Source organism: Helianthus annuus, chromosome 14 (assembly GCF_002127325.2).
Source record: "Helianthus annuus cultivar XRQ/B chromosome 14, HanXRQr2.0-SUNRISE, whole genome shotgun sequence".
NCBI lineage: Eukaryota > Viridiplantae > Streptophyta > Magnoliopsida > Asterales > Asteraceae > Helianthus > Helianthus annuus.
Genome location: NC_035446.2, coordinates 141,990,481 through 142,005,895, shown reverse-complemented (window position 1 = coordinate 142,005,895; position 15,415 = coordinate 141,990,481). Strand labels below are relative to the sequence as shown.

The following is a 15,415-nucleotide window of genomic DNA, read 5'->3' as shown; positions in this document are numbered from 1 at the left end:
AACTGTTCGAGTACTTCCGCCAACAGTTTCGTTGTAATGGACGAGAATTTTTTTCCAAAAACTATCCCCTTTTTGTGCATTTCCTTTTTTCTTGTTTAAGGAACAATGAACCCATGCCTTGGCTAAGGCCTCTTCATGTGTTTTCGCCCAAGTTTGACGCTCCGCCTTGGCTCCCTTTTGTTTCGGGTCACTTGCTTCACCAATATCATCCTCTTCATCCACATATTCTTCTTCGTCCTCGCCACTATCTTCATCCAAATGTTGTGTTTCGGGGACAACCTCTTCATCATCGTAGATAGGAAGTGGGCGCTCGACATTCTCTCTTGGTGATTGAATTGGCGGGGTCCTAAATGCAAATGGATCGAACTCGTTTGTGAAGCTTGGGTGTGAAAATATTTGTGGTGGAAAAGTAGGTTGGGTGAAAAAGGATGGTTGAGTTTGAGGGTAATAAAATTGAGGTTGAGTGGTTGGTGAATATCCGTAGGAGGTTTGAATCGGTGCACTTGGACCTCTACAATCACCTTGTCTCGTTTGCGAAACCTTTTTTTTTTGAATCCGATCCTCGGCTAGCGGAACCTTTTTTCTTGGGTTCACCTTTGTTTTGTTTATCCATTGTGTTTGTGGGTCTAGAAAGAGAGATTTTTTTGTAAGAATTGTGTGTCAAAAATGATTGACAAATTAAGTTTATATAATAATATTCACAAACGGTAATAAATCAACGTTCAAAAAATTTGCAAACAGTCAAAAAATTAAAAGCCAAACGGTCAAAATATCAAATCAATCAACATCACATCATCGGTGAAAGGTTACCGATTTTGGCTTTATCTCTCTTGGTCACCGAATGCAAAGGAACCCATGGTGTAGTCACCGAATCGGTGACTTGAATCCCCGCAGACATCACCGCTTATTATACCCTCTGCCCTAATGTCATTAACTACATTGGGCCATCCATCTCTATCTATATAAAATCATCCCCAATGTAAGATGTTAAATGCATGTATTTATACGTGATATCAATGCATGTATTTATACGTGATATCAGTTGTCACATCATATTTTAACAAATACACCAAAAACACTTACCTTCTCTCCAACCCTACAAATATTCGTACCAATATTTACATTTCCACATCATCACTACTTTTTACATTTTCTCGTTAAATCATTTTCTATTGTTGTATTGTTAAAAATATAAATACATTAATCAAGTATAATTAAAATAATCAAACATGGTTAATTCATGATTTTTTTTCTTTACTTTCTAATATTTAGTTTGAAGTAGAATATTCTTTTAGTTAGTTACGATAAGAATAAAAACATTTCTTAGTTGGTGATAAAGAAAGCATACTTTTTCTTTTTAATATCATATGTAACGTCTTTTTTTTATTCTATGTGAAAGTTGGAGACTTTAGGAAACCCAAAAAATTATTCTTTTGAAACATGATTATCTAAATAAATGAAAAAGTTATTTTGCATTTGAAATAAAACTAGGTATTAGTCCATGCCGCGATGCGGCTCTTGTCAAACAACCAAAAAAAGTAATTAGAAATGAATCCTTCCAATTTTAAGGACGTATATTACATATACATATACACATGATTCGGTGATGAAAAAAAAGTATAATCATTTATCCGAAATACATTAACAAAGAAAAATAGAATATAACTACATATCATTCAGCATTCATTAATCAAGTTGAATAGCCAGTTTCAAAATTGGTAGGATGACCTATTGGTCTTAGATGAGGATCAAGTTGAATGTATTCCACATTAATCACCTCCCTGCCTAATATCATATAATAACACTATAAATAATAATCAAAGTATTCATTAATCAAGTTGAATGGCCAGTTTCGAAATTGGCAGGATGACCTATTGGTCTAAGATGAGGATCAAGTTGAATGTATTCCACATTAATCACCTCCTTGTCTAATATCATATAATAACAGTATAAATAATAATCAAACTATAGAAGATATAAAGTAATCAATAAGGTGTACCATCTCTATGAGTAAGCTTGGCGACGCCTTTAATAGCTTCTTTGGCCTTTCTGTTAGAAAACCACTGTATCGCTATGGTCCCAAGGCTAATCGGAATAGCAGTTGCAAACCGCGACTTGTTTCCCCGAATCAACATCGCATGTCGACCTCTATGCCAGGTTGCTTGAGCTTAGTGACTTCTTTCCCCTAAGCGCTATCAATCTACATACCAAGTAATAAAAGAATAAAATGCAGGTTGAAAGTGTAGTGTGGGTGTTGAAAACAAAAAATATGAAATTATGAACGAAGAAGTTTTGAACAACTTTGTTACATAGTGAAGCATATGAATTATATTACTAAACTGCTTCATATTAATCGAGCTCTAATTCAACCGGGAAAACGAACAAAAAAAATTCACAAAACGGAACAATTACTAGGTATGAAATCAAACATAGTGTTTACATTATACCGTGAGTTCTATGTATGCTTTCAATAAGGAAAATACTTAGGCTGGACGGTATGGCCGTCCTCAGCCCCGGCGCCGGCCGTCACCCCATCTCGGGCCCCGTCTTCATCCCGTCACCGTCCTCTCCGTCTGTTTCTCGACGTCCAGGACAGACCAAAACATGTGGGCCCCCTCTTTCTTCTCGGCGCCGCTCCGTCACCCCATCCCGCCACCCCCGTCGCCGTCCATCCCTCCGTCACCATACCGTTCAGCCTTATAGTCAACAACAAAGTCGGAAAGGGCGAAACTTCGACTACCCAACCATCCAACAGAAGACGGATCGAACAAAGCAAGATTATATTTTTAGAAAATAGGTTGGCAATTTTTCCGAATTCAAACAATTAATTTGACTTCTTTTGTTCGAAATTCGTATATGAGACAGAAGCAATGACATTAATTACCTAGTGAGAGCTTCATGTTTTGGTTGAAAAAACCCGAGACCACCACAAAGTCGAGAAGTAGAAGCGGCCAATTCTGTTAAAAAAGATATTCTAAATGCAGGTGGTAAGGTTAAACGTAAGCACTCGAAGGACATAACAAACAACAACAATTGGTAAAAAAATAATGAAAAGAACATGTTTAGTATAAAATGGTCAACTGTAATGATAATAATTACGTGTCAAAATACAATTAAAAGTTTTTGTAAATGTATAACTGTACCAATCAGGCAACATCTAACATAAAGGTTGTAGCTACCTCTTGTGCTAGTTGGGTGGTTCACGAATGGCAGTATGGACCTGGACCTTTTTGTAAAGCTCTTCAAGGATGTCATGTTGAATCCCTACCTTGCAGTATTTAGAGAAATGAGGCTGGTGTTTTTCAGATTCGTCTTCCATTCAAGTCTACATCAAACAAAAAGCACCAAATTATAGTTATTCAAGTCGGGTAAAATCAGATTTGCAAGAAACGTAACTAAGCAAGATTTCAAATGGATGACCTCAATAAGTGCAACGATCTTATAATGAGAAGCAAGATGATGAATTTGCAAGAAATGTGTGGTGAGATGTGTGAAGAAGAAGCTATGATATAACTGAAAGTTGTTCGTCATTGGTCCCCTGCATTATATATTTGATTATAGCATAAATAAGAGTGATAGAGGCCGCACCAGTAAAGGGTCAGTTGGTAGTAGTTCGGGCAGGTTCAAAAGTAGAATGTGAATGAACTGTTCAGCTATTGAGCTGCCTGAGTCTCGTATGCCAAAGCCAAAGCCTCAAATTGAGCCGAGCTTGTAGATACAATACACTTTGGGAGTAAATCCTAACCAAGGTAAAGCAATAAATCTAAATTAAGCACATATAGTCTTTTAAATCTCTAGTTTACAAAATTGTTCTCCCAAGTCCCAACTAAGTCTCTCAAATGGAACAACACCAAACTTATCACCATTAAAAAATAATCAGCATTATATTATATATGTATAGTTAGCGAAGGACGATGAATAGTAACATTATTTTTAAAATAATATATAGCTTTTAATTATTATTTTTATTTCATATATTATAATAGTTTCTTATTATATTTACTTTTAATAACATATTTTAATTTTTTTCCCTTTTTAAACCATATATTTCCTTTACCATTTTTTAATAATTTTTTTTCCTTTTTAGAACATATATTAATTTACCAAATAATTTGGTACTTTTTTAATAACTTACCTGTATAACTTTATTCTAAAAACTTAAGCAGGTAGTTATGTTTGATTTTTTCCCTCGATATTCCTTATAAGTTTTGTTAAAAACGAAGTTGTACTCAAAATAAATTATTTATTTTGTATCATAAAACGGTACAATGATAAACTAAGCCGTTCTAATGCTCTGGCTTTCTAAACAACATGTTTTATTTTCAAGTCACGTTTGTTTTACATTATCATTTGCTCGGTTTCGCCGCAACGCGCGACGTAGAAAAAAACTAGTACGCATTATTATAGAAAAAGATGACTATTCAAAATTTCTAGTCAAATGATGAGAATCACTTTCATGACACCCATACCCCAATAATCATAAAGCCACTTTCAAATCTCAATGGCATGGACTTGAAAATCATACGAAAGTTGACTGTTTAGGGGGAGGGGGTCCATTGTTCATAACATGTTCCTTATCAAATTTGCTAGCTAGCTTGACAGCAAAAAAGTCTACACAATCAACAGGGCCGGCCTTGAGAATTCGTGTGCCCTGTTCGAGCTCCAAAAAACGTGCCCTTAGGCCTTAACGAAATTGGGTATTGGGCTCAATAAAGGTCTAAACCTAATGCCAATGGGCTAATAACTAATCTAAAGCATAAGAATAGTTTTGTAAGTGAGCCTGTGTTAGTGTTTGTATAGGTATACCCTATTAAAAATATTTTTTTACTTATACATATCGGGTTTTTTTCTAAAAATAGCGTGCCCTCCTAAATATCGGGCCCTGGCCGGTGGTCCTCCCCGCCCACTCCCAGGGCCGGCCCTGACAATCAACATGTACAACGACATGAATGATGTGCACCAATAAAAATAAACACAACGTAAACATTAGCATCATAACTTATATGCATGACAAATAGAAACAACTGACATGGTGTTTTTTATTGAGCACCACCTCTGACCCACCATTACCTTCTCATGTCGCCATCTACCGGCACCACCAAAACCCTAGAAATTGCCCGCTCTTCCTCTTTCTCTGTTTATTTTTCTTTTGTTTCTTTCTTCTTTGAAGCTGAATTGCCGCCGTCTTCACTCGGCATGTGGAATCTGAGGCTATTGTGAGGAGGATTGGGACTGTGAGGAGGATGAAGAACATAAACATACATGGCTGAAGACGAGGAGGGCTTTGGACGCGTGGGCTTGGTGTAGAGTAGGGTTAAAACTGTTTACCGCTACCACAGTCGCGATGTTGTCCGCTGTCACCGTGCTGAACCACCGTCAGGACCATTCACATCCACCGGTCCATAGAGCACGACACCACCATCCACAACAGATGTAACACCCCGTGTTTCACAAAGTCAAAGTACAAGTCAAAGTCAAATTCAAAGGAAGAAAAGATTGCTAATTGCGATCTGTCACTCCTTGCTTAACTATTGACTTTACTTCATTGACTTGTAATCTAATCCTGTATTTTATTTGCTTTAGTTGTATTATGTGGAGTATCTATAATAATCGCTGATTAATCACATGTTTATCGCTAATCTATTTATCGCTTTATCACTAATCGCATCGCAATCGCATTCGTAACTTGAATTATAGGTTCTGAATATTGTTTTACGTGTGTGTGCTATTTACGTGTTACTTGTGCATGTTTACTTTATGTTTGTGGTGATTAGTCAAAACACAATCGCAACCCTATCGCAACGCAATCTAAATCATAAACGCTAGACGAAAGTTATTTATGATGATTGTATGTTAGATATAGCATTTGTGTGGCTATTACTAATCTATCGCATCGCTAAAACGACACTCGCTTAAACGCATCGCAACGCTCAACACGCAAAATGAAACGCCGAAACCAAACTCACCGGACCACTTCGATCGAATAACCATTCATGACCATTCGATCGGATGGAAATCCGATCGAAGTGATCCGATCCGTCACTCGTGCCCCTCTTTCCTCTTTTAGCAACCTATAAATACCCATGTCACATCATCAACAGTGATGTGACAGCTCTCTCATTCGACCAGCGTGCTCAAGCCCATTTTTCTCTCGATTTCTCGCGATTCTTGTAAGTTTTCAACTCAAACCTTGTACATCTATCATCTACACACACTTCTCCATCATTTTCACCTTTGAATCTCGATTTTTAACCGTGAAATCAACGAATTCGAGGTGTTCTAGGATGATGTCATCATGGAGTCCTTATGAACTTCAAGTTTTGGCCTCATTCCACCAAGAAAAACTCAGATCCAAAGGATTTCCACATGATTAAACACTATTTTCACCTAGATCTAAACATTTACAAGGTTAAAAGGATTGAAAGATGTTTTTCTAACTTTCTTTCAACTCTTTTACACTCAATGCACCCAAAACTGATAAGATCGGAGCTCATTCAGGCCTTCTACTCGTTTACTAGTGAAGTGTCGGTCTGAGATCTGGTTCCTATAAAAAAGACAACCGATTTCGGGTTGAACATGAATAACCGTCATGAACAGTAAACTGATCGGATAGGGGTGATTCCCACTTCGGTCGGATGACTTGTCTTTGACGAGGTTCCGTTGTTTAACACGTTGTCATACCGTCTCGATCAAACCGCAAAGATTTCATAACTTGCCAAATTTCAAAACGATCAGGTTGTTGGACTAATTGTCGTCCGATCGGATTGCACTTGGTTCCAACACTTAACATTTTTCGTAATTTTCAAAGATCATCAGTTCTAACGGATTGCCATCCGATCGGAAGACCATCTGATCGAATGACCATCTTGATGTGAACTTGTTCTCACTAGAAATGTCTCGCCGATCGGATCGCTATCCGATCGAACGACCTGAAAGGTAGAGATACTTCTCTGATTTTAAAATGCTATAACGAAAACTTCAAAGCCATCATACACAAACACGTCCATCCCAAACAAATGGCAATCCGACCGAATGGCCATCCGATCGGATGACCATCCGAACGGATTGACATCCGATCGAATGACCATCCGTTTGAATTGTCATCCGACCGAATTACCATTCTTTACTTGGTTCATTCCTCATCTCGTTTAACGCGTCGTTCTTCGCTTATGCTATCGTTAACTGTTCAGGCTAACTTTCCAGCGCTCCCTTCAATCCAAGAGGGTGTTTATTTACTAAACACAATCTGTGAGTATACTCGATCCCTTTTCGCACTTTTGGGTGTTACATTCGTTACTTAATCAAATCACAATCGACACACAACACAAACACTATTTATACGTTGGCCGTTAATGCATGCTACGTGTTATTCGATGAATGCTTGTATGTTATGTTTACACAGTGATTGTTGCCTGACACCTCAGCAACGATAGTACTATAGTTTGGACTCAGTACCTGTCGTGGACAGGGGTTGTTAAAGGCTTTTCTCACATGTCACAGTGGTGATATGTGTTGCTCATTGTACAACTCGCAGTCACGTCTGTGCATATTTCATTGTCGATAACCTACTAGCTTCACTTTACTACATGTTACATGCTGGTTATGCGTAAACGATCTTCGCTATCTATATTACATAAAACTTGTATGCTCACCTTTACACTATGTGTATTGACCTCTATTTTTATGTATGTGGCAGGTGCTTAGGATGCTTGCTTATTATTTGCTGGAATCAAGATAGGATGGGTCTAGAAACAAACAATTTAAATTCTGAGTTGTCGAAACAATTTATTGTCTTTGAGATAATATGTCTGTAATAAATATTTTGCTGGATATGTTTTGGTATGGGACTTAACGTTAAATATTCAGTAATATTAGTTGTTATGGATTTCTCATTGGCAATCTGTTTCGCTCAGTGCCGCACCCCGATGTTTCCGTCATCGGTTGGGTGTGACAACAGAAGCCGTCGGTCCAGCGGTGGTGTAACACCTCGAAATTTTGTGTCCAATGATGTGTTAACACGTGTCATTTGTTTACACGTGGCATCTAAAATAAATAAAGGACTAATTTTGACAAACCTTGAAAGTATATAAATTCGAGGGTTATAAATGTCAACAAGGGTGAATATACTGTATAGTATCCCTAAATAATGCTTAAACCTTCAAACAAATAAATTATCGATCGTACAAAACTAAAACGCGGAAGAAAGTGAGAGATTACAAACTACAGGGGTTAACTGTGTCAACATGTTTAATAATACCTCTGAGTGACCCTTTAACGTTCCCAAGACTTTGTAACGGTATTACACCCTCACTAAAATAATATATATGAATTTCGCGAGGTTTCGATATGAAACGAGAAAGTTACGATCGAATTCGTAAAAGAAAGGTTAAAAGCGTTAACAGTGAAAGTTAAGGCTTTCAGAATAATTAATAAATAAACCGGGGACTTAATAGCGCGGGTAATTAACACGAGGCCCCTATCGGTAAATAACCGAGGGCCAAACCGCAAGGTTACCCCTTCAAATCCGAAAGGTCAGGCGAATCATTACGAAAGATTTCGTTATTAATGGCCAGATTCTGTAATAATTACAAAAAGATTTAAAAATCCTGAAATATTAACCTTAGGCGACCCGCGTGAAGTTTAAGGGTAAGTTGAGGCGGGCCGCGAGCCTCCTCTATTTCGCGTCTGATTTTTGAACTTTAGGCGACCCGCGTTAAAATGGCATGGAACTCCCATGCGGGCCGCGTAAAGTGCCCAGATGCAGAAACTTTGCAACTACTTGGCTTTTGGAGCTTGTGAACGATCATGCACATAATTATGGGGCATGGGCACCCTATGCTCAACCCATAACACTTAGGGGACACCTACCATCACCTCTGGTCTGATAGTAGTGCTTGCAATGATCAATATGGCTTGGCATTTGGCTATAAATAGCCATATTGTAGTTACAACATTCACACAACTCAAACAACTTCCATCTGATCATTCTAAGTGCTCCCAAGTGTTCTTCCCTGCTCCATACTCAAGTCTTAACTTCTGTAAGTTGCCTTGATCATTCATACTTCAGTTCATGCTTAGTATTTAGCTAAAAACCAAACCGTCGTAAGTACGGTTTGACTTTAAAATAACTCAGTGATGATTCAGTCTTATGACGAATCAAAAATGGTTATGAGTTGGTAATTATGTGGGTAATAAACCTCTAAAATGGTTCCCCCTGATCACCACTCTAACTATGTCAATTATCGAGTCAAACGTGCGGTTAAAAAGTCAACAGAAAGCTATTTTAGCGATTTAAGCATAATCTGTAATGTATATGTTATGGAACCTGTTTTGACAATCATAAAACATGATAATAAGTATATAAACATGTTTGCGCTCGTTTGAATCGATCATTTACTATATAGAACCGGTTCGGAGCCGAAAGTCGCAAAAGTTTGACTTTTGCTTTGACTTCAGTTCTGACCCGTTTTAGTGAGGTATAAATATACCTTAGGACTCTCTTAGGACCAGGTCACATGTTGGTATAAGCCTCTGTGGTCGGTTCATGAGTTATCCGAGTCTTTTACATATTTCCGTCATTCGCCTAAAAGTTGACCGTAACGACCTTTTAAAATTTAAACGAGTATTTCGGACACGTGAACGGACCAAAACCTTGCTTGTTAAATTATAAGCATGTCCTTAAAGTTTCACGTCAATCCGAGGTCTAGAATGAGAGTTATGCTAAAAGGCGCACTTTTAAGAAAGTTTTGTAATTAACGGCGCAATTAGCATAACGCTCATCTAACCCAAGTTTTCGGCACCAAAACTTTTACCCACTGTGGTAAAATAATATTTTGGGAATTTTAAAGATTTTTAATAATTTTTACCTTGCTCATAACCTGCGGTTATGGCTACGGTTCGGTTTATACCGAATATGCCCTTTTTGGCCAAAACGGGAGTTCTACAAGGTCTTTTGACCCGATTCCAATTGCCACTGGTTTTAAATAATAAATAAAGTATTTTAAGCTTTATAAGCTGTTCGGGAAACTCAGATTTCCTGTAGAACTCGAAAATCCCTTTTAAAGTCTTTAAAATGACCGAAAAGCCCCTACGAGGCATAATATAAACTTAAACTCGTTACGGGCATTACGGAAGGTATCCTACTGATACCAAAATACTTTTAAGGCATATTGACTTAGGAAATAAGCGTACGACTCTTATGGTTAACCGTTTCGCCTATTTGCGCACACGGTACGGCCCACGGAACTAGTTTTCGTGCAATAGCCGATACGGGTCAAATTATATTACTTGAACCCCAAAATCCAGAGTATGAACTATAAACCCATGTAAAACAAGTCACTGAACTTGTTGGGTCCCAATCATACTCCATTCTCGGTTTTCGCCTTTTCGTGCGAATTAACCATATCTATATATCGGAATCAACCGGTTTAAGCTACGGCTAATACAAGGACCGTTAGGATTCTAAGAGGTTAATTAAAACCTTCGTTCCAGATTAGGAGCCCCAGTAAAAGCTATCGGTGACTTGATCTTAATTAAGGATTAATACTTGCAAAGGTAAATACTTTTGACTTATTTCCCCTATATGGGCTTGGGTTACGGTATATTAATACCGCTTGATTGAGCATTATATTCATCCATCGCTTAGGTGGATAACTAAATAATATGATTGGCTCATTTAAACAGTTTTGTTGCTTATAAGCCTTTGGGGGGTTTAATGACCGTTGTCCCGGATATCCTCGGCATCATTTTACGAAATGGCCACAACCATCGACATCCCGGTGTAGGCGTACACCCGGTATAAAGTGTCGACATTAAAACTAAAAGACGTAGCCGTTGGTTTCTGTACTACGGTTTTACGCAAACGTGGTGTGTCTATAAATCTTTAACCCGGCACGACCCGGGCTACTGAACGCATAAAAGAACATGTAAAACGTTCACAAGATTTCATTATGAATTTTCCCAAGTTATAAAAGAGTTTGTGCCTTGTGCATTCAAATCAATTTTAATAAACATTTTTAAATGTGTCAGTTGAATGTATTTACCAGTGTAAACTGACGTATTTTCCCCAAAAAGATTAAGTGCAGGTACCTAAACGTAATTGGCTGGTATTAGCTCCCTAGCGTCGGGATAAGCCTCGCAAGCTTGATTGCAGTATCTAATGGAACAATACTTTATCTTTATTTTCGATCCACTGTGGATATTCAACTCTGTAATACATTGATATTATGATCAGAGGTTGAAATTTATATATTTATCTTATGCTTCCGCTGTGCATTATATAATTGTGTGGTTTGACTATATTGTTGCCAACATCGTCACGGTAATCCCCCACCGGGCCCACCGGTGAGACACGTGGAAATCGGGGTGTGACAGGTTGGTATCAGAGCCAACATTGAGTGAATTAAACACATTAGGCATTGTGTTTAATCTCAGTGACACAATTGCACATACTTGAGTCTAGACAAGAACTTAGGACAAATTCGGATTGATACTCCTTTTTTGTCTTTATTTTTCGATTTGATTTTTAATAAGTTTTGGAGCAGGAAAATGCCACCTGTTATATTCCGAGGAAGAGGAAGGGGACGAAGAGGCCGAGGAGAAATCGTGACACATCACGATCAAGAAGCTGGACCATCTGGTACAAGACATCCTTCGATGACAAGAAGCGAAGAGCCACAACGACGAAGAGATCTTTACGAACCAGCGAGGCATTCCACTTCGCACAGCTCGACGCCATCCTACCGGCACTCCTTTGGACCAGATTCAGAAAATAATCCCAACAACCCACAACCTTCCTTCATACCTCTGCAACGTTCGGTTTCGCACCGGAACTACGACGACCCTAGTCCATACTACGTAGCTCAGTTTAATCCGGCTGACTACATACAGGAACCTTCAGGTTTTGTTCCACTAGGACCACAAGACCATTTTTCTGAAGATCCCATGGAGGAAGATGAGGATCCAACTGAACCAGCTCGTGGTACGCCCACGCATCCGATAGAAGTATCTGATGGATCTTCATATCATGGTCCACAGTATCAAGGCCCAGACAGCTTTATGGCTTTGTTTGACCGACATGAGTGGTACAACACACCATCTCATCAGACACAACAACCGAGACATCCACAGGATCCCTCTGAGGATTCACGCTTTGAGGCAGTTACGCCACCACCTCCGCCACCGGCACAACCAGTTATACCTGATCCGCCGAGGCGTAGGAGGACCAATGCTCGTATGTCTACACGAGGAGGAGGGGGTAACCACTTCAGCACTCCTCGACATTCTAGTAGTAGCCACTATCCGCCACTACATGAAGAAGGACCTTCAAGTCCTATACAGGAGGCGAACTCCGCACCTACTGCACGAAATTCGCCACCATTTGGGTATGACCAACCCATACCTGCTTATACGGGTCCGACGGCTTACAACCCGTTCGAACCGTCACAAGCACAATACAACTACGGCTATGAGCGCGACCCATATGTGGTGTCGGCTAGATATAATGCGCGCTACCCTGACGGAGCACATGGAAACATGGGACCACCGGACTACTCAGCTCATGGGTATCCAATACCTCCCAGACCTCCAGTTCCGCATCAAGCGCCGCAACCACGTTTTTCTCCTCCTGAACAGGAAGAAATACTCCATCGACTAGATCGTGTGGAGAGAGAGTTCGAGGAAGAAAAGAAAAGCCACCGAGGATTTCTCAAGGGCTTGGCGAATCTACTAAAGGGCAAAAAGAAGAAACGTGACCACTAGCCCTTAATAGTAGTACGAATGTAATTTCTATTTTGAAATAAGTCCCTGTGTGGACAACTTATCGTATTTCAGTCCCTACGTGGACTTATCTTTAGTCCTTGCATGGACACCTATCTTGTATTAGTCCCTGCGTGGACTTGTCACTTATTTTAAACCTCTCTGGAGGTATGTATTATTTGAAAGACCCGTTTAGGGCAATATGTAATTGTATTTGAAATTTCGGAATGTATGTTATGAGTTTTGTTTTAATATATATAAAAATAAATCAAAACCATTCCTTTTATATTGATCTGCCTAATAAAGAATCTTAAGGGGGTGAAACCTAGCTTGGGGTCTTTTAAGATCAGTCAAGATGGTACGACCTAGCTGAAAAGATTCTGATTCCCTGTTAACCTCTGTACGCATGTTAACATTCATGGCAGATGTGATTCGTTATAATCACGCACGTCATTCTTATACAATAATCCTTTGAGGATTTCAAAACCCAACTAAATGATATATAGATCGTGGGTTAAATCACCAATGAAGGTGATCAATATTATAAAGACATCCATTTAGTGATGCAATGCCTACGGGCCAGTACTATAAAGACATCCATTTAGTGATGCAATGCCTACGGGCCAGTATTATAAAGACATCCATTTAGTGATGCAACGCCTACGGGCCAGTATTATAAAGACATCCATTTAGTGATGCAATGCCTACGGGCCAGTATTATAAAGACATCCATTAGTGATGCAGTGCCTACGGGCCAATATTATAAAAACATCCATTAGTGATGTAGTGCCTACGGGCCAATATTATCAAAACATCCATTAGAGGTGTAGTGCCTATGGGCCATAATAATTGTCTTATAAGACAAAAGGCAGTAGTAGTCTATGACTCTCTGTCAGAAGGAGATAAAAGAACTACGGTTCAACTCTCTATGCCTTTGATTCTCTGGAATCTCGGCTAATATTATAAAACATCATCGTGATTAGGCTTTATGCCGCCCATACTATTTATATAGTTAAAATAGGATATGTTCAAATCCTAATATTTAATGAGTTAATAAGTTAACCGAATATGGTCTCTGTACCATGGTTGACAAATTGTCATAAAAGACAATCACATAATAATCTCCTAAAGTAAAATTTTGTTATCTTCTGTAACAGATTCAAGTTACAATGGCGGATCCCAATGGAGAGAACAGCCACACAAATGAAGATGACTATGACAATGCGTCAGTACATTTGACAGGCGCACAGCTAAAGGCTCTGATCAACAATGCTGTCCAGGCAGCTATTGATCGTCAAAATACTGAGTCTCAAGGCAGATCTGTGTCAAAGCCACCCTCTAAACCAAAGACACACTCCAAACCACCCTCTGAACCCAAGAAAGATGACGACAAGCATTCGTCTACTGAGCACAGCGTTCACCGCGATAGAGAATATACTGATGCGTCTAGTGCTAAGGGTTGCACCTACAAATACTTTGTATCATGTAAGCCCCGTGAATTTACAGGGGAGAAAGGTGCGGTTGACTGTATCACCTGGCTGGACGAGATGGACACGATTGTGGACATCAGCGGGTGCGCTGAGAGGGACGTGGTTAAGTTTGTGTCCCAGTCATTCAAGGGCGAGGCCCTGGCGTGGTGGAGAGCTCTGGTGCAGGCTTCAGGTAAGTCTGCCTTGTACAAAATGTCATGGGGGAGTTTATTACCCTCATAAAAGAAAACTACTGCCCTCAGCACGAGGTTGAGAAGATTGAGGCTGATTTTGTCTCACTGGTGATGACAAACCTGGATTGTCAAGCTTATCTGACAAGCTTTAACACTATGTCACGCCTGGTGCCATATCTTGTGACACCAGAATCAAGAAGGATTGCCCGATTCATTGGGGGCTTAGAGCCGGCGATCAAGGCCAGCGTAAAGGCTTCTAGGCCAACGACCTTCAGGTCAGTTACTGACCTCTCCTTGTCTCTTACACTTGATGCTGTCCGTCTGAGGGCACAAAGGAGCAAGGAGGCTGAAAAGCGAAAGCGTGAGGATGATACCTCACGAAAGTCTGGGAAAAAGCACCGTGGAAACGGTGAAGGAAAGAGAGGGTCGGAGGCAAAGAAAGAGGGGCAAGCTGATGGAAGACCTTACTGCAAGGTCTGCAAGAAACCTCACTCCGGGAAGTGTAGGTTTGCGTCTGGTTCGCAGTCGCAACAAAGGACTCCACCCTGTGGGCTATGCAAGTCCAAGGATCATAAGACGGTGGAGTGTAAAAAGATAAAGGACGCAACCTGCTATAATTGTAACGAAAAGGGGCACATAAAGAGCAATTGCCCGAAGTATGCCAAGAAGGCGGAAGAAAACGAAGAAATCAAATGCGAGAATTTTTCGCTTGGATGCAAAGGAAGCGGTCAAGGACGACAATGTGCTTACAGGTACTTTTCTCGTAAATAATATATTTGCAAGAGTACTGTTCGATTCTGGCGCTGACAAGTCCTTTGTAGACCAGAAATTTTGCCAACTACTAAATATGCCAATCAAAACCCTAGACGTGAAATACGAAGTAGAGTTAGCAGACGGAACGATAGAAACCGTCTCTACCGTTCTAGAAGGATGTGAAATATCCATTAGGAACCATTCTTTTCCTTTATCTCTACTTCCCTTCAAATTGGCGGGTTT

General features: G+C 39.6%; 1 long non-coding RNA gene across 1 annotated transcript; it reads right to left on the bottom strand.

Annotated features, from left to right (window-relative positions):
• Nucleotides 1-1,999: 1,999 nt before the first annotated feature.
• LOC118486691 lies at nt 2,000-5,174 on the bottom strand. The gene is made up of 3 exons (XR_004879513.1): nt 5,071-5,174; nt 3,180-3,325; nt 2,000-2,200 (listed from the first exon to the last, which is right to left on the bottom strand). It is a non-coding gene; the product is annotated as an uncharacterized LOC118486691 (long non-coding RNA).
• Nucleotides 5,175-15,415: the final 10,241 nt, after the last annotated feature.